We start from the raw sequence: 26,456 nt of genomic DNA on the forward strand, positions 1-26,456 counted from the left end.
GCGCGGCCGTGCAGCGACGCTCTGCAGCGCTGTTAGGTTCTCCTTTATCCTCTCCTCTGCACACAAACACACACTCACCCACTGCTCACTGCAGCAGCACAATGGCCGATCCTCTCCTGGTGTGACGAACCGCGCTGCCATGCAAAAGTCACACACTCACATGCATACTTCATGCAAACAGACAAAAAAAAAAAAAAAAAGGAAAGAAAAGGCTTTGGTGAGAGGAAGCTCATGAAAAGGTGATTGAGCGAAGGGGGAGTTAGTTGTGTCTGTCATGTGTCATGTCAGGCCCTCCTTTATGCTAATGTACTATTCATCTGTGTTATAGAACAATAATGACTCTCGGCGCAGCGAGCCTCATTGAAGCACTCAGACCAGAGTGAAGCTCCACTGTCCACTTCACCGTTTCTGTCTTCACAGCTCCATCTGTCTATTTTTGTTCTTTTTCATCATGTTTTCTCTCCTCCTCGTTCCTCGTTTCTCCCCTGATTTGTGCCTCAATGCATTCGGTATTTCGGTTTTAGCTCCTTTGTTATTTATTGTTAGCAGCAGTTAACAGTCCAGCTGCTATAACTTGACTCTTCTGATCAGGAGAACAGTCTATAAAGAAACCTTGACATTTAAATCACAATATTACTTGGAAGATATACTAATCATTTTTATGTCTAAAGTAGTTTGTTTTAAGGAGCTTGAGTATTTGTCAGAAAAGGACAAGCACATTGTTCTACTACTTCACAGCATTTTATTTAGTTTCCCTTTCAGATCAATGAAGTATTTCTGAATTGAATGTTTGAATTTATTTCACTTTGGGAATCGTTAAAGTTGTGACAGAAACATTTTGGATTCCTCCTCATTCAAGGCAGCGGTTTCAACCCTGGTCCTCGGACCCGCTGTCCTTCACGTTTCAGATATTTCTCTGCTCCTGCACACCTGGATGGCCTCCTCAGCGTGACATGAAGTGCTGCAGAAGACTGTTAATCACCCATTTATTAAAGCGTGGAGTCAAAGAAACTCCTGAAATATGTAGGTCAGTCTTTCCTGAGGACCAGGATTTAAAAACTTATTGGTTAAGGATAGTCATGGTTGTCACTCCAGGATTCAACATGTCTTCTTGGTTACTATGTCCAATACTGTCTGGTTGTTAGAAGTGTGAAGCTTCACTTTTACAAAGCCAGATGTTCCATCCACAGCTCTGTGCTGATCATCTGGATCCAGTATTTAACAACAAAAAAACAAAAAAACACTTGCATTCATGTCATACAGTGAAGTTTTTTATTGCTTATGTTCAGTTTTATTCTGATTTTATGTCCAGTTTTGACTGTATTTTTGCATGATTATGCTAATTTTTTAAATTTTTATTTAAATTTTTATTGCATTGCTTTGTGTATTGACAGTTTTGGCACTTTACAAAATGTAATGTCTGTTATCGGTTTTCACAACTGTTGACTGTATGATATATATATATATATATATATATATATATATATATATATATATATATATATATATAAATAAATGTTTTCACAATGTAAAGCATTTTGAACTGAAATGCACTGTACTATTGATTGATTTGACAGTGCTTGTTGCACATGAACAGTTTTAATGACAAGGATAACCTGTTGAACGTTGTGTGTATCCTGAGGCGGCCTATCAGCTGCCAAACATGGATAAAAGATACAGGATCCAAACGACATTCAGTGATGGAAGAATGGAAGAATGGATGCACGGATGGATGGAAGGAAGCCGAAACCAGGCCTGGAGGAATTATGTGGTTAATGGAAAGAGATCAATATTAACAACAGGAAGGCAGTGGTGAAGCCTCTGCCTGCACCTGCGAGTCCTGCACGCTGCTGCATGGTCACAGGTGGTCTGAGAGAAAGTTGGAAGCGACTGAATGAGTGAATTCATTCAGCTGCAGCTTCATTCTGCTGCTTGTGTGTGCTGGAAAGTCAAACTCATCTTGAGATTTCTGCCCAGTAACAACAAAATCGACGTGCGAAACCTCCCCTAAAGTTAATTGCCAGGGCACGAATAAACAAGAACATGCTGTTATAAAAACATGATCAATTAAAACATTCACATAAAAAAGTTTAACTTCAGACCTGCTGATCATAAAAGTGGACGTTTTAAAACCTGGGACTTTGATGCTTAAAGAACTGACCCTTGTCATCAAGTTCTGTTTTGTTGTGTTTTATTCTGTTTTTGAAGGGATTGGATAGCTGTGCCTTATGCCTGAGAGTAACTGTTTGAAAGCAGTAAAAGTTGGATTTGTAAGTTGAAAAAGTGCTTTTTTTTTGTTGTCAAGAGAGCTTTGTTCAAAATCATAACCCAGCAGCTTGCAGGCAGCCAGTACGACTTTTCTCAATACAACCTAATATTATAATATAAAGTGATGAAACGCTCTCTACATAAATATTTGATGTTCTCCACTCTGAGATACTTTCCTTCATCCTTATTATTGAGTTGTACTAGCAAATAAAATATGTGTAACACAGGTGCATTACACAATCCTTCCCTTTAGGGCCAGATTTAAAGCTTTCAGGAGAGTTTTTGAAGTATAAAATCAAAGAATTTAGATATTCTTTTTCTAAAATAGAGTGAAAAGCATTGAACTATATGTGGAAGTCATCGGTATTAAAAATATGTGGATGTCTTGCTGTAAATATCCGTTCTTGGACGGCTCGCGGTGTTCCTGAAGCCATTGTCCAGCGTGAGTGAACGGCCCATCTAACATTGAGAAGCTGAGGTTTCTGCTTATGGGGACATGGGGGGATAGCACATAGCCCTGGGGAGGTTCAACGATGTACAATGTGTGTGTTTGTGTGTGCGCGTGTGTGTGTGTGTGTGTGTGTGTGTGTGCGCCTAAGGGGAACTCGGGATGTTGATGCTGATCCATTCTGATGGACTCGCACACAAACAGAGTCAGTCTGTGACTCAGAGACGAGACGCCTGGATCCCCTGTGGGACAGCCCAGGGAAGACTCCCTCTCACACACACAGACAGGCGGACACACACATATACATATGCTTGCCAGGTTAGATATCTGCTGGAGTCACTCATGGACCTTGTTCATGCAGGAAAGATGGATTAGCATGAACAAGGGAGTGCGGGATCATTGAGACGTTTGACTGCAATTCTTCAGAGACCGCAGCTGCACTCGAAGCATTTTATTGTGCTTGATTTTTTTTATTTTTTTTATTTTATTTTTTTTACTGCAGAGTGTATCTCTGTGAAATTACATTTGGACTTCTTGGGGGGCTTCTCGCTCACCTCTGGCTCACCCTTACACTGGCTTAACTGCATGTAAGCACAATGCTGTGTTCTGTTACTTCCTACAGCGTGGGCCATGAATGGTCCGTATTGAGCAGCTGTGGGAGTGCGAGGGTGCACGGCTGACTTCTCACAGGCCTCCGGTAGCAGAGGTTCAGGACAAGACCGGAGGGTTCAGGGTTGATGGAGATGGATGATGAGGCTAGATGAGGAAAATGAGCTGGCGCTCGACTCGTAGCTCTGAGCTAAAAAAAAAAAACTTTGCCTCGCTGTTTCCCAGACTTACTGCTTTTAATCAGTCATTAAAACATGAGTGAAACGCATTGCTTTAACGTGAACGGGGGTGCCCGCTGAGATGGGTGTGCACGCCGGGGTTAAAACACACAAACTCACATAAGGACAAAGAAGAAGCAGGAAAGAGCCGAGGGGTTAATATGAGCTGTATGTGACGCCAACCGTATGCTCGTTATAATAGAGCTGCGAGCCTATAAGTGACAGATATTACACACACAATGGATTATCACTGGGCCGTTTTGAGATCAAAGCATTCTTTACAAGCCACTGCCCATTTGCAAGGAAAAAAAAAAAAGCTAAAGTGACCTCAATATTGGGGCTGTTTTCCAAGACAGCCGTTTGCGTCTTGGTGGACACGATTCTGTGAATTTCTTTTGTCGGTGGCGCCGAATGAAATGTTCTGAGAAGCTGCGTGTGGTCACAGTGTTGTGCGCTTGAAATATGCAGAGATTTGAGGCAGTGTTTGTACACATATTCCTGCAAGTGTTTTGTCAGTGGAAAACAAGAGACAGAGCCTGAAGCCCGAGGCAGAAGCGACTGGATGTTTCTGTGTGAACTATGGATTTATAGCTTGGTGTTTGCCACAATAGAGTGTCTTTTCACACTGTTCACAAGTTTTCAGTGGGCTGCAATCTGTTTGCACTTGAATTCATCTATTGTTGCTCTCACTGTGCTGTAGGTGACGAATGGGAGCTGCTGACAGGGGGATTCTTTCCTGTCAAGTCTAAGTCTTCACCTCACTGCTTTGATAATACAAAGCAGTGAGGTTTGAAAAAAATAAGACACAAAATCAAAATTCAAATGTACACTTTCAGGACTAAAAATGAGAATAAATGTGAGAGATTTTTAGTTTTTATAGTACCAGAGATGAATAGTGGATAGTACTGAGATGCTCAATTTGATCAGTTTCCAGCATTGCATAAATAAAATTGAATGTTTCCTCACAACTATACGGACCTTTAACTTTAAAAAAAAAAACAAAGAGTGATGTAAGAATTACCACACTTCTCAATGGCATTTGATACTGCTAGATATAGCATAAGTACGTCTATTGTAATTGCCTTGAGAGTCTAAAACTAAACTCTGGGCCCCGGTAGTTGAGAAAATGAAGGGGGCAAATGTATTCAGAAGATTCTACATATGCAAATGTGGATAATAAAAGTCGTACAGATTGTGTTGTGGACGTCCCGATCGTGGCGTTTTAAATAATCGGTCCCTGACGGAGTTCATGTCATGATACCTATTGTTGGTGTGATTATGTCAGCCACAACCACAGCAAGGCTTCAGCAACACATTTTTAACATTTGATTTCTGCATAAAGATCTATTTAGCACCACACGGTAATCATTTGATCAAATCTCGCCAACCAAAGTGTGTTTCAGCATTTACAAAGATGTTTACACTGTAGGCGAGACTCTGATGGCTGCTGCAGTTTCCTGTCTGCACTACTAACAAGTATCCATAAACAGCTCTCCGTGTGAAAGCAAAGAACTCACAGAGTACAGCTGAAACATTGTCATTAAGTTTTAGGTATCTGAAATACAAACTCCCCTTTTTTTCAGTATCTTGTCAATTAGCTGGAGCTGCACTAACATATGAGTCAACGAGCTGGACTGAGTCAGATTGAGTCAGATTAAAACAGAGAGTGCTTTGAATAAAACACTTGAAGCTGAAAAGTAATGAGAGTTTATTGAGTTCTGTTGAATCTAATCTCTTATGAAACCAAGCCTGTTTTAAGTGGTTTATTGTCGAGGTATAGGAGTAGTTTTCTTAAACAATTTAACCTTGTGTTTAAGCAGAATATTGAGGCTGCACTGCAGAAACCTCTGTTCAGAATAAAATGATGTTTTCAAGAATATTAATAATAGGGGGAAGAGCAGGAGAGAGTGGAGTGTGTAGTCTCTTTAATGTATTTTATAGCTGCTATATTGTCAAGCATATACATGAGATTGATTTAATTAATTTTATTACAGTATCAGGTTGGGCCTGTGTGTAGGTGGCTGTTGATGTTTTTCTAAAATGTTGAAAATAATTAAAGGTTATCAATTGTGCTCCCTTGACCAGGTTAGGTTAGGTCTATGCAAAACATGCTCATTACATTTTTTGCACAAAAAATTATTCTTAGAAAATGAATTTTTCGTCTGGTCAGTTCTGTCTATTTTGACCTCCTTTGACCTCCTATTTTCACCTGGCCTCTTGTCAGTTAAATCCAAACACGCGGCTGCTGGCCACGCCCCCAACTCAAAGGGGAAATGGCTGCAAGCAGATGCACATTTGTACAACTGTGCATCTTTGAAAAGCAGAAGTAGAGCGTCCTGAAAAATTAACAAGAATGCATTAAATGGTTTCTGAATGTAAAGTCAACAACAAAGCAAAGCACTTGTCTTTTCCAGCAGCCATTGTATACAATGGCTCCAAACACACTGGAATGTGTTTGGTCAGCTGATTACGGGCTGGTAACCAGCTGACCAGGTAAAGGGCAGGGCTTGGCTGGGGTTGCTTGGTGAGGGGAAGTGCCTGCTGATGACTAATTTTCCAAACACCAAAAAATATTTAATACTGACTGGGTGGAGATTTTTAAGCTCTTGGCCTGTTTTCAGAAGCAGCAGAGACCCAATGCAAAAAAAAACAAAAAAACGTGTGAAATGTGAATTTTGAATAACACGTGCCTGTTAATATTCAATAAAAAAAATAAAAAACATAAAAATATCTGCGATTATCTCCGTTTTTCCATAAAAAAGGTTTTCACAATCTTACAATAACTTGGTCTGGATTAACCCGTTACATTTTAAAATTGGCTAATCAGAGTTTATTTGTCACTAAATTGCAATTTTTGTGACATCTGAGGAGGTCATGGACAGGATCAGGTTCACCAGGCAGACACAAACTGCTATCTAAATGATGCCAGATGGCACAGTGACCCACCTCCTGGGACGNTGAAATCTGTCAGATTTCCCCTCATTTAAACACACAGGTGCAGCTAAAGTCTTCCACCAAAGACACTGAATAAACAGCTGTGCTTTTCCCCTCTCTGTAGTGAGGACACACACACACACACACACACACACACACACACACACACACACACACACACACAAAGCCTGTGGGGCATGAGCCAGGATGCAGGTGAAGCTATGTTTATTTCTACAGCAAGCTGAGGTGGACTCTCTCTCTCCCCCCCACACAAAAATACACATAGTTACAGTAACCGCTTATCTAAGCAATGCTTAAATTGTTGCTTTTACAACTTGTTGGCTGCGAGGCGGCATTCCAGGCCTTTCAGCTGGAACGTGAACCTGAGAATGACATCACATCTAACTTAATGGTGTTCCATTCGTGAGCTGGAACACCAGAAGGATTCCCTCATTGTTGTGCTCAGCTATTATTAGCAGCACCAGTGGATAATAGAATATTACTCTTCACTTTATTTATTTAAGCAGTGCAGCATCATCTTCACCATAACAGAGGTTGTCCAGCACTGTGTGTGACTGGCTTAAGGGGACGCAGACAGACAAAAATCGCAAATCATTCCTGCAACATATGTAACTGTGTTTTATGAAGTCATTTTAATTTTGGGGTTGAGTTTAGACCAAACCTGGACCTGGCCCTCAAAGACTTGATTCTGGACTTAGACTTTGGTTTAAAGACTTGACCTGGACTACTGAAGCGCTTAAAACTTGACTTCAACTTAGAATTGAACTGAGTAAACCTCAGTTTGTTCATGATATGTTTGAGACTTGAATTGGACTTGACCCAAAAATACTCTAGATTAGATACAACCTTTGGTGGATATACCTGGAATTTGTCGGTCTGGTTTTAACGTCAATGTGTGGCTGCCTGGTGAACCTGACTCTACCCATGATCGCCTCAGCTGTCACGATGCATCTTAATGAGCAGATCTTTAAAAAAGTAAAGGCTCAATCCAGACTGTTTATTGACCATCAGTCCCATCAGTTGTTGCAGAATTATAATAATCAATTTTATAGAAAAATTGAAATTATCGCTGACATTTCTGGATGTGACATTTTACTTTAGCTTTCCCCTCACACACTTAAGACTTAATTTTGACTCATCGCAAACTTTGGACAACTCAGTCTTGGTGCTCAAAGGTCTCAGGTTTGACTTGGATTTGCCCATGCAAGGCTTGAAATGTCACCTGGCACGAGACTTAAGATTTGATTTAGAATGCCCCTTAAAGACTGGGGACTTATACTTAGCCACCAAAGGGTTGATATTTGACCTGCACCATTAAAGACTTGAGAAATGATTGTGAACCTTCACTGAAATATGAAATAAGACTTGATTTAGCTTTCAATAACTTGAAACTTGATTTGGACTTGTTAATGTTTCTCCAGTGTTGGTTTTAAGTGTTTAGGTGCTTAATAAGTACTGCTGTAACGACTTTAAATCAAAAGAGTGAAACTACTATAAAAATAGTACTGCTTCGCCCACCCAAACATGTCCACTTAAATCATGAATTGACAAAATAACAAATGCTTGAACAGCTGAATGATTTCACCAGCCAAACATCCATAATCAAGAGCACTTTAACAATGATCTTACCTGTAGTAGGCAAGAGAAAACGTTAAAAACAAAGCATATATTCTGATCTGATCTAAAGAAATTTGAGCATCAAAGAGCTTTAGAAAGAAAATCCTTTGACTTTTAATATGTCAAAGGATTTTAAAAGGATATTATATGATAGTAATCTATAGTATAAAGAATACACTTTATTGATCCCAATGGGAAATTGCTTATTACATCCAAAGTGTTAAATATTAGTAAATACAAATGTAACCACGACATATAAAAGTTGTAAAATATATACATTAGTGTGATATTGCAAGTAATCTATATATGACTATATACAAAAACATGTAAATAAATAAAAACAAGCATGCACATGGAAATATGTCACGTTCTCAATTAGACGCGGGGGGAGTGTCTTAGCACTGTCAGTCATGCTCATGTACATGCTGCTCAATGTGCTATTGGCGGAGAACTTCATCATCTGCCATCGTCTGTGGCTATATCAACAAGCCTGAGCATTCATGCAGGCTCCTCATGAACGCCTAGCAGAGAAGAAGGGTGACGGTGAGCAGCACATACACAAGAGTGATTGACATCACTAAGACCCTCCTCTTGGCTCTGATCATTTGTTTCTGACTCAGCTGTGTGTTGCTGTCATTAGCACTGGTAGAAGAAAGAGGAGCTTGAGTTTTTCGCAGCTTCTCTGTCTCACGTTATATTCTCAGGACTTAGTGACCGTTTTAACAAATATGTAATTTTTTTATTTTTTTTATAAAAGTTACTCACTGCCACAAGTGAGACTTCCAGACTTTTAGATGTTGTTCTGGTTTTTTTTGGTTTTTTTGACATCCAGGATCAGTTTTTAATCCCCTCTTAAGAGTCGTTTTTCATAAGCCGGCCACTCCTGAGACGGTTCACTGCTGCTCCGTGTTTTCGTTGTGTGTTGGGTAACACCTCTAAACCGTAGTTTACTGTAGCCAGGAAGCCTTGCAAATGGTTCTGAAAGCGCTCTTGTTCTTGAATTTCTTTAGATTAAAGCGTACTGGATCACTTTCTGAGATCTTTTAAGGCACTTTGAGCAGGATCTCTGTTGAGGGGATTTCCACAGCTCTGGCAGTCTGCTGCTGCATTTTAGTTTTCATTCAGGTAACTTTGTCTGATATATAACACATATTTGACTAACGGAGACATTTGAGCTGACAAAATAGCAAAAGATAGAAGTAACCTGTAAAGGAGATGCCGTGTCTAAATAACTTTGTAAAGCTACTAAACATCTGGCGGCTTTAAGGCTAGCCAAGTAAAAACTCTCACATGAGACAAATCATCCAGTGGTGAAATAGAAGCATATTGAAGAGAATAAATCACACATCTGGACTGAAATGGACTACCAGAATTTAACTACGGGTGGACCATCCCAAAATATGTAAAAGAAAAAAAAAGACAAAAACAGTCATTTATTGTAAGTACGTAAAATTTTATTTGTATACTGTATTTTTTACCTTTCATGGTAAAAAAAAAAAAAAAAAAAATCCACAAGACGTGTAGGAACATAACATCAAATTAAATTAAAAGCCTGCCTGTACAAATAGGCTTTTTTGCTGTATTTTAAAGTAATAAATGGAATCGACATGACGTGACGGCAATGGCAGAGGATTCAACAATCGGGGTGCAACAGCTTGAAACGACCAATCCCGACGGGTTTTAAACCGAGAACGTGAGGCTAGCAGAAGACTCAAAAATCAGACCCAGGCTTCAGAGGTTGGACTGATCAGAGTATCCTGTGAAACTCATGTTTCATCAGGATCTTTTCATCAGGTGAAGTGATCAATGTTTCAAATTTGTTGGGTTTTGCTGAAAGCATTTACATTTAAACTATTCTCAATCTCAACCAAACAGTTATTGATTGTTTAATTATTTAACCATGTCTTTACGGCTTGATGAAAAATGATTCACAGCATAGCGAATCGGCATCAGACTCAAAACATAGATCACATTCAAAAAACCCATTGCTTATGCTTACATTCCCATGTGTAGCCCTGTTACCGACACAGTCAAACCTCCGTTGTCAGAGGCATAAAAACTAAACTCGGTAATCGCTGTTGCTTTCATCTGTTTTAAGCTCAGTTCTCGTCTTTCCCTTCACCTTTTCTCCGCATTCCTTTAATCTGTGAACTTGTTTCTTTTTCCTGCTACATGACTTCACGAGTGTCATGGACTTTATTTTACTGCATCCCGGTTTACCATTAGGTAATTGTCTGCAGCTCTCGTCTGGAGCGAGGAACAAACCTGACCACTTAGGTATCCCAGGAATCCACTGCATCATCACATTCTGCTCCGATAACGCTGGAACTGCCCGATTCCTATCGCTGTGGATCTTGCAGCTGTCTTCTTCTCTGTAAGTGTTTGCCGGGATGTTTTGGTGTGTGGGAGTGAGATGTGTTGTGTCCTCATACCATAATAGGCCTCCCTGTGTAAGTGTCCCATAATTCTAGTCTCGTGAGTGTAAACAGCTCTAAAAGGAAGTGAAAGAGGAGGAGGTTTTCGCTCTAACTCATTCGGCTCGAGGTTTACACACAAAGTGGAGCCTGATTCACCTTTGATGTCAGACGACGGCATGGAGGTTTCCGGAAGGAATTTTAGGCATCCCAGGAAACATCTTCCCGATTCCTACAGGCTTAGTATTAGACTTATCTTGTTCAGATCGTGAGCCCAGAAACTCTCTTTCCTACACGTGGCGGCCAGAACGCCCTGATAGCCAGATGAAAAAAGCCTAATTCACGTTGTGACTGAGCAGCTGGGAATGCTGCCGTAATCCCGGCCGTGCCGAGCCACGAGTGACGGATTCCATCGATGAGGCTGAGGCGGCACGCACTCTCGGCAAAACCACAGAGGATATGTACAGGATGTTGTGCGGGGATGAGAGAAGGAAAGCGACTGATTTAACTCAAAGTCGTGCTTTAGAGCTGAAAGCTGGATGGCGGCCTTCATGCGTGTTCGCCTGCTCGTACCAGCCTGTCGTGTAATTTTTCCACTGTGAGGGTAAAAGTCAGGGTCCGCTCTCTGCCGTGTTTAAGCAACACAACACAAGCTGGTAAAGACACAATAAACGGCGCAGGCTTTCCTTCGATGTGGGTGGCGGTTCATTGCACGGCCAGAGGAGAAAGCATCAATGAAGCCTCAGGCACTTGTTGCTTATCAAAACCAAAACTAACACAGACTTTTAACACACGGCAAAGCAGTAGGAAGGTAGTTTGTTCTTTTTTTTTTTTTCCATAAATGTATGTATTTGATAAATGCAATTGGTAACAGAAGTACTCACCTTACTGAAGTAAAAGTGCATAAAAAGTGTCGTTTTAACAAAAGCAAAATAAATAAATAAATAATTACAGTCAATGACAATAGGATGTTACAAGACGTTTTTAGAAAATATCTTACAATTAAACTTTTAGGCTTTTATGGACTTATTTATTTTTTTTTTTTTTAAATCCTCAAAAATACTTGACTGTAAAGAGAAATGAATTGATGCCCAGTGGTGAGTGGCTACAAAATGAGAGTCCGAAAGGCGAAGATGAATTGACCCGAAGTCTAAGCTGTGAGATAAGAGTGAGTGCTAAAATAAAACGGGACGTTACCTCTCTCGTTTTATTTTTGTTACTTTCAGATGAGGGGATGCTCAGTTTGGTGCTCGTTCTGAGCTTATTTCTTGTTAATTAAAATTATTAAGTATTTTTTTTTCACTATGCTAATATTTGTTGTTCGAAGGACTCTGCTCTGCCATCTTCAGTGCTAATAAAGAGAAAATCCTTTCAGAGTGCTGTTGATCCCTCAATCAACAACACTCGGCGTGGAAGATTTCAGAATATTCCAAGGAGAATCGAAGATGTTTGGGGAATTTATGGAAAGTAAATAATCAAACATCAAAGCAAGCAAACAAATGTTATTATTGCCTATTATGCCAGCAGTTTATCTATTATGCCAGCAGTTTATGTCTGTCAGTTGCAATTCTGATCGTGTTGTGACAACTGAGTTTCAGTGTTTGGACTAAAGAGCCGTCTGAATATAATTTGAGAGATTTTACACTCATGTCTGATTTCCCGCTCGCCTGTTCACTCGATTTCGAGATCTCACCCTCCACAGTGAACGACGGGTGAGTGAGTGCTTTGGAGTGTGCAGCTCGTGGAGTGCTGCGCCCATGAAAGACTCTTCTACTCCCACTCAGTGGGAAGAGAAGAGTGGGCTGCTGTGGAATTGAGAACCCTCTCCGCCCCTCGCAGCGCTGGGTGAGAGCCACCGGGTCCTCGCTAAGTGCTGCTGGCCACTATTACTGTGAAAAGGACCCCTCTCTGGGGTGTCCTTTCAAGTGTGTGCTTAACGGGACACTGCTGAGAGCCTCGGCCAGCCAGCGTGATTGGATGTGGATGTGTGTGTGTGTGTGTGTGTGTGTGTGTGCTTGTGTGTCTGCGCAGCTGCATGTGTGGGCCTTTGCGTTTGCTTGTATAATGTGTTGCTGGGAAGGTTTGTACCGCTGAAACCAGATCAGGTATGTGTGACAGCCACTGCGTGAGCGTGCATTTATAGAGCGGCGAGTGTGTGCCAGGTTACAGTATTAATAGAAGGCAGTGTGTTTGTACAAGACACTAATAGCTGCGAGGCTGATATTGCTGGATCAGTTTCCATCACACTGTGTGGCGTAGAAGCGCCTGATTCAGCAGGTGTCTCCCCCTGAAGCGTCCTCGATGTTCCCTGGCTCCTGGAATAGAGCCGCGGTGTTCTGAGTGAGACCCGGCCTTGTGATGCGACTTAGCTGCTAATCTAGCCGGCTATTAAATATGATCACATATTACACAGTCAGAGGGATAGAAAAGGCCCAAACGGAGGAGGTCAAGCAAGCAAATCCTTACCCAGCAGGTGTTTTACGGTTTAAGGTAATCTTTGAATTTGATCGTGTTTCTTCTGACTGGAGGAAATGCTAACGTTTTGGAGCGGCCCTGTTAAAGCCCTGAATTGAATCTGATAGAGAATCTCTGGAGCGAAAGATTAGGGTGATGGCGAGGAGGCCTTCCAACCGTGAACACTTGAGGTTCATTATCAAAGAACAATTGTTAAAACATTTATTCCTTTTAAAAATGCTCATACATGGGCTAAGGCAATATATTTATATTTATTTGTAGGCTTAGACCAAATCTAGCCTGAGAACCAGACCAATAAAGCCCCAAAAAAACAATAAATCTCTTTTTTCCTTCTGGAAATATAACCAAGACTAACATTAAATGAAAAGGTTTAAGAAAATGAGGAAATAGTGTAGCACTCATGTATATCTTCTTGTTTCTCATTATCAAATAATAATCATCAAAATAAGCAAAAAAAAAAAAAAAAAAAGCTGGTTGGGTTGCTATGATGTCTGATTATTTAAAGACTGTGAAAACACTTCAGATGCCTATTTTTATGAAAATGTAAATAAAAACTTTTTTTATTAAAACGTAGTGCTCCTTTATCATTTTTTTTACATTGTTTCTCATCAGAAAGTTCTTACTTGAAAGAAAACGAATTGAAATCTGTCAGGTGTGTGAAAAAGCTTGACCTTAACAATATTAACAATACACTAGTAAATCTGAATTATTACAATTTATTTTCTATTATTTTCCCAACTGACACTGAGATTTTTTCGCCTTAAAAAGTGAGAAAATGACAGAAATATTATAAAATAAAGGCAAATGATGGGCTACCTGTAAAATATACCTGAATACACAAAGTATCATAAGCTTTAAGCCTATTTTCACCACGGTTTTTCAGTGTTGCACTGTTCTATTAAACGCTAATTAGTTTTTTAAAAGACTTTCTGCCTCTGAGGTCTGTGAAGCCATCTCGATCGCCATTCCCCCTCCACAGAGCAGAAGACATGTCAGTCGATACTCTAGGAGTTTGAGGAAAACAAGAGGAAATACAGATGTCAAAAATGATCCACTTGTGATCGTGAGGTGATCATGTAACAGGACCAAATTTGTCTCACATCTAAGTAAAACAAATTCAATGTAAATGTAAGTAAAACGAGTAGAAAATGAATCATACTTCACACAGTCCGTCGTTCATCACTAGTCTAAGCCTCTGGGGCCTCGTGGTGAAGCTTTGCTCGCGGACCTGTGAGAGCTCTCAGTGGGTATCGTCTGCGCGGGTTTGGCAACGTTTACCCTCGAAACCTTTTGGATGGCAGCGATTCAGCTGCGACTGAGCTGTTTTTAGAGTGCAACTTAATGGAGAGGGAAAGGGGATCCTGGAGTAAGTAGACAAAGCTGATTAAGTGAGTCTTGGGTTTCTCAACTGGTAAACCGTGGCACAGTGAGGGGTTTGAAATGCCACAGAGGGTGCATGGAAGTACCCCTGCTGTTAATTTGGACAAACGTTTTGCCAGATGGTGAACCAGTATAGAAAACCTGGTGCGGTTCATCGTCGGCATAAGTGGGATGTTAATTTGTGATTTATTTGACTGATACTTTTCCAGGGTGATAAAAAGATCAGCTTCAGATGTTTTTAAAAAACATGAAGCTGGAAGGTGAAGCAGTAGGTATCATTACTGTTGCCTGGCAGCAAGAAGGTCCAACGTTCAAATCCTGGCCTTTCTGGATGAAGTTGTCACGTTCTCCTCGTGTCTATGTGGCTTTTCTCTGGGTACTCCAAAAACATGAGGGTTGATTGATACATCCTTGTGAGTGAATTGAGTGCATAACCTTAACTTTATGGTGTCCTTTCTTTTATCCACACATAGTCAAGATTATGCATACAGGAATAAATATTGTCATGCAAGTCCTAGTTATACGACTCCATTTCAAAATGAGATTTGATGCTTTTATTTCTAATAGAAATAAAGATTTCAACCATCTGACTCAAGCTGTTTCTCTCAGAGGAAAGAGCATTTCTTCAAATGATCAGAACCATCACTAGAAACCACTGCAGATCAAGCTAATCGTGGACTGGAAGACGCTGAATCAGTTAACTAGAAATGAATCCCCACTTCAAAGTCGCCATCTTTACGAAAGCATCAAATTCGCAGGTTTCATCATGTTGGAGGACCTCTTGGTGAGGCTTTATAAACCCAAGAGCCCAGTGCCAACGTTCAAGCATGGTGGTGGAAGCATCATGCTGTGGGGCTGTTCTGCTACCGTCTGTACTGATCTACTGAATCCAGCAGACAGACGATTGAAGATACAGTGACTATTTTCTATCTCTTTAACATCATCATCATCACCACCAGCAGCAACAGAGAAACATTAGGAAACTTTGATAAAGAGTTAAGAAAAAAAACGGGCAACATGTTTCTCTTCTCTTTCCCCTGGAGGATTCTGTATCTTTCATTTCCTAAAAGGATTTTCAGGTTTTGATTCATCAGCGCAAAGGAAAGTTGTCCGTTCACGAACTTCTAGACGATGTGGTCGGTCGCAGAGTTCTGCACTTATTTCCGTAATATTTTAGGTTCTGTCTGGGGTCATCTGGTTTAATCTTTATTGTGCTAAAGATTTTTCTATTAACTTCTTGATGCAGGTAATTTGATTGTTATACATTTTGTTCTTCTTTTGCCTTCTAAACTTGATCTCAGAGGTGAATATTTTATATTTTATAAAGTATAACTCCTACAGTAAAGCAACCCAGTCCTGCTTAATTTCCCCAATCAATTTTTTAATTTAATCTTAAAATTTTAGAGAATTGAGCTCTCTGATTTCTGCCGTATTTATAGGAATATTTAGGGGTTCTTTGTAGGGTCAACAGGTAATATGGTAAGACCAGGAGGTGTAAGAAGCTTCAAACTGATTGAGAGGGCCACTGAGTTTGTCAGGTGGATCGTGTTGCCATGTGCTGCCGTGAAATGACAGGTGGTGTGAGCCAGTTGGAGGCTCGTCCTCGTGCGAGCTCACACACACACGCACACACACACACACACACACACACACACACACATCTGGGTGTTACACAAGCCTGTAATTACAACTTCAGGAGGAGGCCGAGTGGAATCGTGCTCACTTGAATACAGCATGGCGGCGGCACACATACGTGCACACTCTCACTTCACTTTACACACCATCATGAGCTGGCAGTTGTTTCATTTTCCACCTCAGGTCAGGTTTAGTTCATGCAAAGTGAGTGCGTGTGTGTGTGTGTGTGTGTGTGTGTACGTTGTAATCCTGCTCCAGTTTTATTTTTAAAGCGAGCTCAGACAAAGGCCTCTAGTCAGACCGCTCTGAGAACAGGACCTTGGGAACATGACCAGTGGCTGTTGCGTCATAGTGTGTGTGAGTGTGTGACACGGGGAGCAAAAAAAAAGGGGAGAATCTGAGTTTTCTCCCGTAAAGAAGTTGCTTGTTGAAGCTGCAAAGGAGCAAACAAGGAGAAAACGCTCCTAGAGATGGTCTGCCAGACGTGAAAGAGAGCGCATAGCTGCGGAAAAATACATCACAGCTTCTCCTGGCGAAGTGGATATTTGAATGTCAAAAGACGTCATGATTTGATGTCACAGGAAGGATTTTATTTGCTATAGGAGCAAGTGGAAGCAATGTTTGCCTGAGCAAAATAATAATAAAAAAAAATAAAAAAAATCAAAAAACAATAACCACACCCAGAAATATGTTCCCTACACTGAGTTAGTGAGGGGTAGAGAAAATGGAAAGGTAAAGTTAAAGAATGAAGTCCAGACAGGTGGATAAAAGACTGTAAATGCAGAGATTTCGATTAAGTTACTGAAGAACCGACTTAGGAGTCCATACAAATATAAAATTGGTATATGAAAACTAGCTGTTTGGGAAACCTCAGCATGAAAACCACAAAGCCTGAACTCCATGTTCTGATTTAATTTGAAAACTTGATTGGCTCCAAATCATCCAGATTGCTCTCTTCCATTTTGCAGCTTTTGCTGTAAATATTAACATAATCCTAAAGAAAGAACAAACATACAGGTGCATCTCAATAAATTATAATGCAATCCAGGACATTATTTTTTTTAAATTTCAGTAAGTGATTCAAAAGGTTTAACTCAGATGCTAAATGCATAACACAGAGGAAATGATAATGGTTTTCAGAAAATCTCCAAAGATTTGAATACAACATGAGAACAGTAAAAAAAAAATAATGCTAAAATATTGTGACCGCTGATAGCCACTGACTCACTCCACTAGGCAGGTAATCCACAAGAAGCCATTGTTAAAGACTGTGGCTGTATACAAGCAAATTAGTGGAAAGTTAAGTGGATGGAAAAACTAGAATATGAAACAAAGTGTAGGAAATAGGGATTGCTATGGCATTGAGAGAATTGTAAAGTAAAACCCATTCAGAAGTTTGGGGGGAGATTCACAAGGTGTGAACAACAGTCTGAGTTGATCTTTAAAGAATCGCCACAGGAGATCCAGGACTGATGTTTCTGCTCTTTGATTCCTGTTTGCATTAGTCTGAACATTTTGTAACTAAAACCCGCTTTACCTGGGCTGAGGAGACAATTTAAATGCTCTTGTTTTCTAGTTTTCAATAGTTAACCAGAAAGATGAATAAGTTATACTTGAACATTCGAAATAAGTTGATCTGCATGTTGAATCTGGAAAATAAAAAGAGTTTCAATTTTGGAAACCGAATTACTGAGATAAAATCACTGTTGGATGATATTCAGATTTACACGAATCTGTAATAGTTGTTACTGAATACTGAAACCGCGTGATTGTTACCTTAAGTGTTCAGTGATAAGTTTGGTTTTCTTTACGGTTACAGCTATTCATGCCCAAATGCAGTCTGGATTTGAAGGACATGAATAATAAAAATCTGCTCGTGGTACGAGTTTTTCTTCCAAATATACAATGGATATTTGTACTGAGGGATAAAAAAAAATTGGAGCTTTTAAGTGGAAATTCTGATGAGAGAGGAAAGGAAAGAAGTAGGGTGAGGAAAGCTGAATTTGTAGGGCAAGAAAAAAGGAGCTGCAGGAGGAGACTGAGAGGAGGAGAAAGAAGAGACACAGGATCGCTTCTTCTACATTTGTCTTTTCTCTTGATCTTTGGAAGCTTCCCAGACCTGGAGACACCGGAGTACCTGGGGAAGCCTGGCCTCACTTACATTACATCACACACGCACGCACGCACACACACCCACACACACACAGAGCTAGCGTGTAATCTGTCCCATAGCTCTGTTGCCAACCCCCGTCTTTCCTTTCTTTCTTCCTCCTTTTCTTCTCATCTTTTTTTTTTCCAGCGTTCATGACGCACTCAGGCATAATGAAACTGTTAAGAAAAGTCCGGTCTGGGGCTGAGACCCAGAGCGAGTGGGTGCGGAGGGACGGGGGGTGTAAAGTGACACTATGCCAAAGCACTATTTACAATGCGCCTCTTTAACACACGGCCTATTTATAGCTGCCAAATCTTTTCTCAGCGTCCGCCACACACTGTTGCACCGTCACAAGCTCAGGCATCAAATGGCACCGGTGGACTGGCTCGACGCCACGCTGCCGGAGAGGACACGCCTTATCCTCCAGCATGTTCCTCCGTGAGGCCCGGCCTCGCTGAGCTCCAACCGCCCTCAGCCCTCCACGCTCTGCCATTCAGGATCAGGACGTTCCCCTTTTTCTCCATTCACCGAGTGCGCTCAGCGTTTTTCAGTCCTGCTCTCTCATTGGTCCGTTCATCGGATGAAAGGAGAGAAGAAGGGATTTGAGTTTCTGTCATGACTTGTCTCTGTATTAAAAAAAAAACAACAACAAAAAAACAGGAAGAGCAGGTGAGATAAAGACAGGTGATTTTCTCCTGAAACTCTGCGTGCTGTTGCGTAAAGAGCGACTCTTCAGTGGAGAAGAAGCAAAGAAATATTAACCATTTGAGCGATGTTTTTCAAAAAATGTGTTATTGGTTCTGATCGTGATTTTTTATTTTTATGTTTTTAATGTCATAAACTAAAATTTCGGGGTCTTGTGCTCATTTTGTTGTCGGACTCTTTTCTAAAATGTAATAGTGGAAATTTTACAGCGTGACTGTTTCCAATGAGGTCACAAAAACAAACCAGATGTGAGCAACAAAAAAATCGCATATGAAAGGACAACGGATGTATTTTTCTTCGTATTTTTCATCAATATTGTTAAAACATAATCAATAGACTAGACCACATGTCTCAAACTCAAGGCCTGAGGGCCAAATCTGGTCCACCATAGCTTTTTGTGTGGCCATCCAGGCTCCAGATGGCCACATAAAGTTGTTGTGTGTTTAAACATTTTATCAATCTAATCAGTGGAGTTTTTAACTATATACAGCTTTGGAAAAAATTAAGAGACCACTTAAAATGATCAGTTTCTCTAGTTCATATTCATTTAGAAACAACATCAGGCTGAGTTGTGTTAAAACCTGACATTTAGACCTGGCAGAATGAGAAAATGAAAATGTACTTGAGTTAAAAGGTTCAGAGTTTTTTTTTTTCTTTAAGCACTGCTGCTGGCTGCCTTTTAGGTTTCTGAACCAGAAGATTGCCTGCCCTTTTCTTGCCCTGACCCAAATTTCACTTGCATAAGAACCAATAAACTCATCTACGCAAATAATCACATTTATTAGCCGAAAACACGCACACAAGTGAAAAGAATCCCTTGAATTTTTCTGTATACCAATGAAGACACCACACTTTGCCCAGAGACATGTTTTCATATTGTGGCCTCCTCCAAAACCTTTTAGTTTATGCCAGCTTGGGGGCAAAACTTGGTGTCTGATGATCAGAACGTTGGCCATTACAAAATATATTATGTGCTTTGTGAGTGTTTTTTGTTCACAACTTTTGTTCAAAAGACGTTTTTTTCATGATCACCATGGTTTCCCTGCTCTCGCCTGCAGCACATTGCTTCACTGAAACTCTGTCTCTATTGATTTATTTTGACCTATTTTTATGTCAGAACTAGATGATGCAAAATAGATTACTAGATTATTTTATTTGGGTGGATTCTCTGCACTTTTGAAGGAAAGTGAAAATGAATTGTAGTCCTTAGGTTCAACTTGAAAATGGCTTTAAAGTTATTTGCCTCCTTGAGGGATTTTGGCCCAAACTACATGTATTTTCTACCCATGTATTTAGCCATTGTGTATCGGTTTATCTTAGTTCATGCGTGGACAAAGTCGGGTACATTCAAAATAGCAAAAGTATGAAAGTTAATTATTAAATTGTACATTTTTAGGAGAACATGCAATAGATATAAAATTTTTCAATGAGGATTTTATTTTTTTTTTAGCTGCAGAATATATCAAATTGTAGCATTTCAGTACCGATATCTGCATTGTCACTACCCCGAAGGATTGCTTTTATGCAATATATTCATAGCTAAACTTGAGGACTTAAAAGAGTGATGAGGATTGGTGTTACAAAAATAAATGTAGCTGAAATGAGAACATGAAGGGGAAAAAGTAAGAAAAAACTGACAATATAATCCCAATAATCAGCAATAGTATCACAATGACAGGTTGCACAGGCCTGGTCACCACTGCTTTCCTTCAAGATCTTGGCTTTTATAATCTAAATCAATAGCATCAGATGTCATGCTCGTCTTGAAGATTGTGAACTCACCTCACTTGAAAATATTCTGGTCTATGAAACATTTTTCTACTCCAACATGGCTTAGAGAAATGTAATAATCAGCGCAGCTTGAAAGGTATTAGGTATCAGCCAAACAGGAATCTGCAAAACATAGCCAAGCAGGCCAAGAAATAATTTTGATAAAAAAGGGAAATCCCACGCAGAATCATCAAACCAGCTAAGAAGCTGGTTTGATGAAGCTTAGTTGTCTCATGACAACTAAGTGTAGTTGTCATGAGAAAGGGTATGAATAATTCTAGATATTATCTATCAAAACATCGTCATTTGTGCAGAAAATGCTGACAGTTGATATAATCATTACCTACGAATTAAAATTCTACATGTGAGTGACCATCCTGTATGAAATGTAATTCCGTAGCTCTTTGGCGTTATGTTTTCTGTGACAACAAGGCTGGCTGACGGTCGAGGGGCCGTTAAGCCATAATACAGGCGTGCGTTGCGTGTGCGGTTGAACCGCAAAGCTGCTGCTGCTCTCGACCCTGAACCGGCGCTGCTTCCCGGGGCTCGACGACACTCGCCAGACGCAACCTGAGCGTTGGTGTCGTATGCGGCGGCGCTGGTGTAAGTTTGCTTGTGTGTTTACTCAACAGGGTGTTAACGTCAGTTGAGTAAATTCATGTTTATCCTCACACGTGTCAGGAGAGAAGCAAGCCAGCGTGCCTACACCGCTTTGCTTTGCCACCATCTCTCAATGTCCACAAACACACAGATAGTTAAAGTGTCCTGAGTCAGACCTTGTTGCGCCCCTGTGAGTGAACGTATGCGCTAGCTGGCCAGCATGACCACAGCTCAGGGTTTTGGTAGTTTTCCATGCGTGTGGCGCAGGCCAGAGGGGGCGTACAGTTGCTCACTTGCTTTGGCTTTCCATTGTAATATCTATGGTGGGCGGTGTGAGAGCGTCACCACTGCTTCCTGTGCGCAATGCTTTGCACGGTCAATCACACAGACTCAAGAAGATTTTACTGACTGTGAACAACAATAAGAAAAAAAAAAAACAAAAAAAACAAGAGGAGAGCTTCATCACAATACATCCGCTAATAACATGCCGCCCTCTCGGTCGTCCCTTCTCTGTTCCTTGCCGAAGCCTTTTGGGAGGAGGCTTGCGGCCTTTTTCTCAGCTCTCCCCCGGGACTCTGGTCCAGCTGCCCCAGCATTCCCAAACCTCAGCCTGACTTCACTGCCCAGGGCCTGCACACTGACATCATCATCATCCAGACGTCCACGCACAGGAAACTCAGCTCAGCGCACACGCTCCAGAGCGGGGACGTCACCGCTCGAGACGAGTCACGCACAGACACGCTGATGCCACTCTGCAGAAGATAAAGTTCCCATGACTTCTGGGCTGCACAACCACTATGGATTTCACTTGGAATCCATAGTGGAAAAAAAAAATGCATCTGTGAACATTTATCGGGATAACCGGCCGGCCGAGTCCGATGCTAGCAGTTAGCAAACTGGAAACTAATACCCACGGGAATGCGGTGCTGTAGAAGCAGGAAAAACTACAGAGCTCAGTTTATCACCAGCAGAATGGACTTCTTACTGGTTTTGAGAACAAATTCATATTAAATACCGTATGGGGCTGTGATATTAGCTTTTGATGGAAATGATTCTTTGTCTCACAGAGTCGTTCATTCTCTGCATTAAACGCAAAGTGTTTCTCCGTCTCCGATGAACGGAGCATCATGTGACGCACCCATAGCACATCAGGAAACGTGCTGAACTGAAAAGCTAATGTGCCGCATGGAAAAATGCTATCCAGCACTTTTTTTTACTGTGCGCTCTGCGCATCTTCGCTTCGACACCTGTGGAGTCTCTCACAGCTCTGTGACACCTGGTTTCAAAAAGCCCCTTCTTCTTCACTTTACTGGAGACGTGTGAACGGACAGCTGGATAGCAACAGAAATGCTATGGTTTCACTGGAAACTGGCCCTGTGTGAATTGGGGCGTCTAATAAGTAAATGGACTTCAGTGTGATTATAAATCCAGCTGTTTCACTTAAGCCCTCAGAGATTTGTGAGAGAACAAAAATGAAAACATGGAGAAATTAACAGTAGGAGTTGGTTATAAAACTACATCCCAAGTTTTAAGCAACTCATGGAGCATTGTTCGATTCATCGTCTGAAAAGCCTGACTCGACTACCAACCTTTTGAGACATGACCATCCGCTTATCCAGAGTCGGGTCGCGGGGTCAGCGGCCTACACGGGGTGACCCAGACTTCCCTCTCCTCAGCCGCCTGGGCTTCTCCTCCGGGGGAATCACTAGGCGTTCCCAGGCCAGATAAGAAACATAGTCCCTCCTGTCTGTCCTGAGTCTTCCTCTGGCGTCCAGGAGACGTCCTGACCAGACGGCACATCAACTGGCTCCTCTTGATGTTTCAAAGCAGGCGCTCTACCCTAACTCTCCCTAACTCAGTGCAGATGCATCACCAAGAGGTGAATTGTAATAAAAGAGTAGAGCCACAGCTCAGGTGGAAGAGTGGCAAGAAGGAAGTCATTGTTAAAACTCACACTGTGGATCAGCATGAACACACTTTCTTCTGGTGGCAGTATCATGCTGTGGGAATGCTTTCTAACAGCATCATCAAATAGGCTGGTTAGGGTTCATGAAAAGATTGATGGATCTAAATACAGGAAGAAAACATGTTAGAGGATGAAATAAGAGTTTCAAGAAATACTCTTGAAACTGGAAAGACCTTCCAATGAGGACAATGACCTTAAACATACAGCCAGAGCTACAATAGAATGATCTAAGAACATTTATGTTTGAATGGCCTAGTCAAATTCAGGCGAAAATGTGTTTCAATCTATGAAATGTAGAAAAAAAAAATATTTTTTTGGCTACTCTCATCTTCTTATTTGTTTGTGTGTCGCTGTTTGTGTAGAAACGTTGATGACAAGCAAAGCAGCTCGGGAATATTATGTTTAATGCAACTCAAAACGTAAATGGTAATTTCCATTGATCACTATATGATATATTGATGAAATTATTGTAAGTGTATTTTTAATGTAACGTTGTTTTTGAGTATTTTGCTTTTAAATTAATGCCGTTTCATTATTATCTGTTTTTTGAATCATCTATTTCCATAATATTATTTTCCGTAATGGCTCATGTTTGTCATATTGTAGCGTGCTGAAACGTACTTTGCAAACTTTAAAATCCTTGTAAACACCAAATTGTTTTTATTATGATAAAAACTATTTGAAGAAGAATTTCCTTTCTGTCTTTTTTGTATGCTGTGACTGAACCTGATGTGTTGCAGGAAATGTTGAATAAGTGAAAAACGAGGCCCAAAGTTCAGTCTTGCTTGGCCATCCTTCAAAGTGTGAGACTTACTCACCGCTGCAACCTTACATTATATCACCCAGATCCTCTCACTGTTTACACATTTCCCTTCCACTGTTTTGCCTCCGGCCTTAAAGCCCTGCTAGTCAAGGTGTTACAGGCACGTCGTTGTCTCTCACTGGCTGCCGTCCCTCGAGGTGAACACTCTCCCTTTTCATGTTCACCACCTTCACGAGTCAAACTCAACAGAGAACCGGGAGGGGAAAATAATCTGCAGAGGGAAAAAGGTTGGATTCGAGAGATGGAGAGGAAGAATCAAAATAGGGCTGGTTGGCTGAATGATATCAGGCCTGATTGAATCCCAGCATTGATCTCATGAATAATAGAGCTTCGGTCGCCATATGATTATATTAGACATGACATCCAATGACAAGCTATGATTTCAAGCTGTGCACAATCACAAGCGGATACGCTCTCACATGTGTGCATCTCCGTAGATAACCCTGACTAGCCCAATCTAAGATGTCGCACTGAGGGATGTCAAAGTTAAGCATAAACAGTGGAAACCACTGGACTTTAAAAAAAAAAAAACATCCAGAGGATGAAGGCGGTTGGAGCAAAGTTTCTCAATTCAGCCACATTGTGGTTGATATCTGGACATCAGACTGTTGATAAACAATCTATTTCCATTTCTCCCTTTGCTTTGTCGAAACTGGATCGTTGTGGCTTCACTTTCATGCAGTGGTGAAGGCAGCAGATGCAGAATCAGTTCTGGATCCAGTAGATTATCACACTGAACATGTGAGAAAGCTGGATATTTCTACGTCTAGAAGACCAGGGTTTGCATTTCAGCATGAGGAGGTGGAGATGATCTGGTCAGATGTCGAGTCCTCTCACGTCATTGAAGTATTTGTGTTAATTTGAAGTATGTGTGTTAATTTTCTGTCCAGCTCAGAACAGTATGTGTAAACTGGGGCTGCGTCATTACTGGGTATGTTGCTTGTTTCCTTCTTTAATATCTTCTTTCTATTCAAGGATCAACTCAACGTTTGTGGATTAAATTTTAAATCTATGAGTTTCACAACTGATCAGATAGTTGTCAGCTAAGTTAATCAGGCAATGAGAGACACCATCAGCTGATTATTGATTAATAAATAGTAATACAGCCACATTCTGTCGATTACTGCTTGAGAATTTACTTGTTCACCCCGAAACACTTGCTTTCCTTTTGTGTGTACTGTAGTGTTGGAAATGTTGGTTTTTAATTACCTTTGTAATTAAGTCAGTTTAGTCACAATATGCACGTTTACAGCGAGATGACACTAAATCCTTTACATTAATTCTCTCAGTGTTTAATTGGAAGCTTTGTAAAAGTTATTGCTTAGTTTCTGTTGCTCAAAAGTTAAATCAAAGTTGTTTCTGTTTTGAATAAAAATTGCTTACACACAACAGATTCATCAATATGAAAGAGCTTCATGAAATAATAAGAGGTTGTCTGCTAAACAAAGAAAACTCCAGTGTTTTATTGTATTTTGCAGATTATCAATAATGTATAAAGCAACGGTTAAAGTCCGATGCTCTGGCCAACTTACACACACACACACGCACGCACGCACACGCATACACACACACACACACACACACATATGCTTCTTCTGCCATGTTTATTCATGTTTACAGCCTGTCCCTTCTCATCAGCCATTCAGCGTGTCAAATCTATGTGAGAACAATGTGCAAGTCGGCTGTTTTTCTCCCCTAGTCGATTGTATCTTTGTGCTGCTTTCACCTGTTCTTCCTTTCATCCATGTATGCATGCAATCAGCTGATGAGAATTGGGACAAACAGGAGCCCAGAGCAGGTGAACTGGGGGAGCAGGAAAGAGGAAAAATGTCCACAACATGGACTCTTTTTCAAATTTTATTCAGACCGTCTAGGGCAGGATACTGCAGTTTTCATGCACTCAACATTGACACGAATGTCAAAATTGAAATTAGGATTTGTACTAAAAACAACAAAAACACCGCCACAAGTCTTTTTACAAGTTTAAATAATCCTGCTTTGTAATTTACGCTGGATCATCATTGTATCTACAGGTTCAGTGACATGCCCACGCTGAAAGAGTGTGAGTTTTATGGGCAGCTGCCCAGGGCGGCATTAGAAATGAGGGCCGATCTATAATCATCTATAAAAAACAAAAAACATATTAGTGAGCTGTGCCCTGAACACATTTTCTATTGTTTTTATGAATTTACAATCATTTCCCTCTGCTTGCTGCTAGGAATGACAACGTTGAGATTTGTGCTTTGTGGAGAACTGCATTGCACTTTTTATTTCTTTTATGTCAAATCTGAGAGGATTTTCTGTACTTTGATTGGTTAGGAAGTTGCAGTTTGTATAGTTTATTTAAATTTGGTTGGTTTCTCTCCAGGAACCCAGTATTTGAGCACTGCAAAGGTTTTTAAACTACTGTTTTTGTTGTAA

The 26,456-nt window shown here is 40.7% G+C and overlaps 2 long non-coding RNA genes across 3 annotated transcripts in view; both read left to right on the forward strand.

Annotated features, from left to right (window-relative positions):
* LOC107836694 (uncharacterized) overlaps nt 1-26,456 on the forward strand; it is a 56,088-nt gene that overhangs the window by 21,197 nt on the left and 8,435 nt on the right. The window lies entirely within an intron of this gene.
* LOC107836695 (uncharacterized) lies at nt 17,734-19,034 on the forward strand. The gene is made up of 2 exons (XR_001662639.1): nt 17,734-17,898; nt 18,496-19,034. It is a non-coding gene; the product is annotated as an uncharacterized LOC107836695 (long non-coding RNA).

Source organism: Poecilia formosa, unplaced genomic scaffold (assembly GCF_000485575.1).
Source record: "Poecilia formosa unplaced genomic scaffold, Poecilia_formosa-5.1.2 Scaffold77, whole genome shotgun sequence".
Taxonomy (NCBI): Eukaryota; Metazoa; Chordata; class Actinopteri; order Cyprinodontiformes; family Poeciliidae; genus Poecilia; species Poecilia formosa.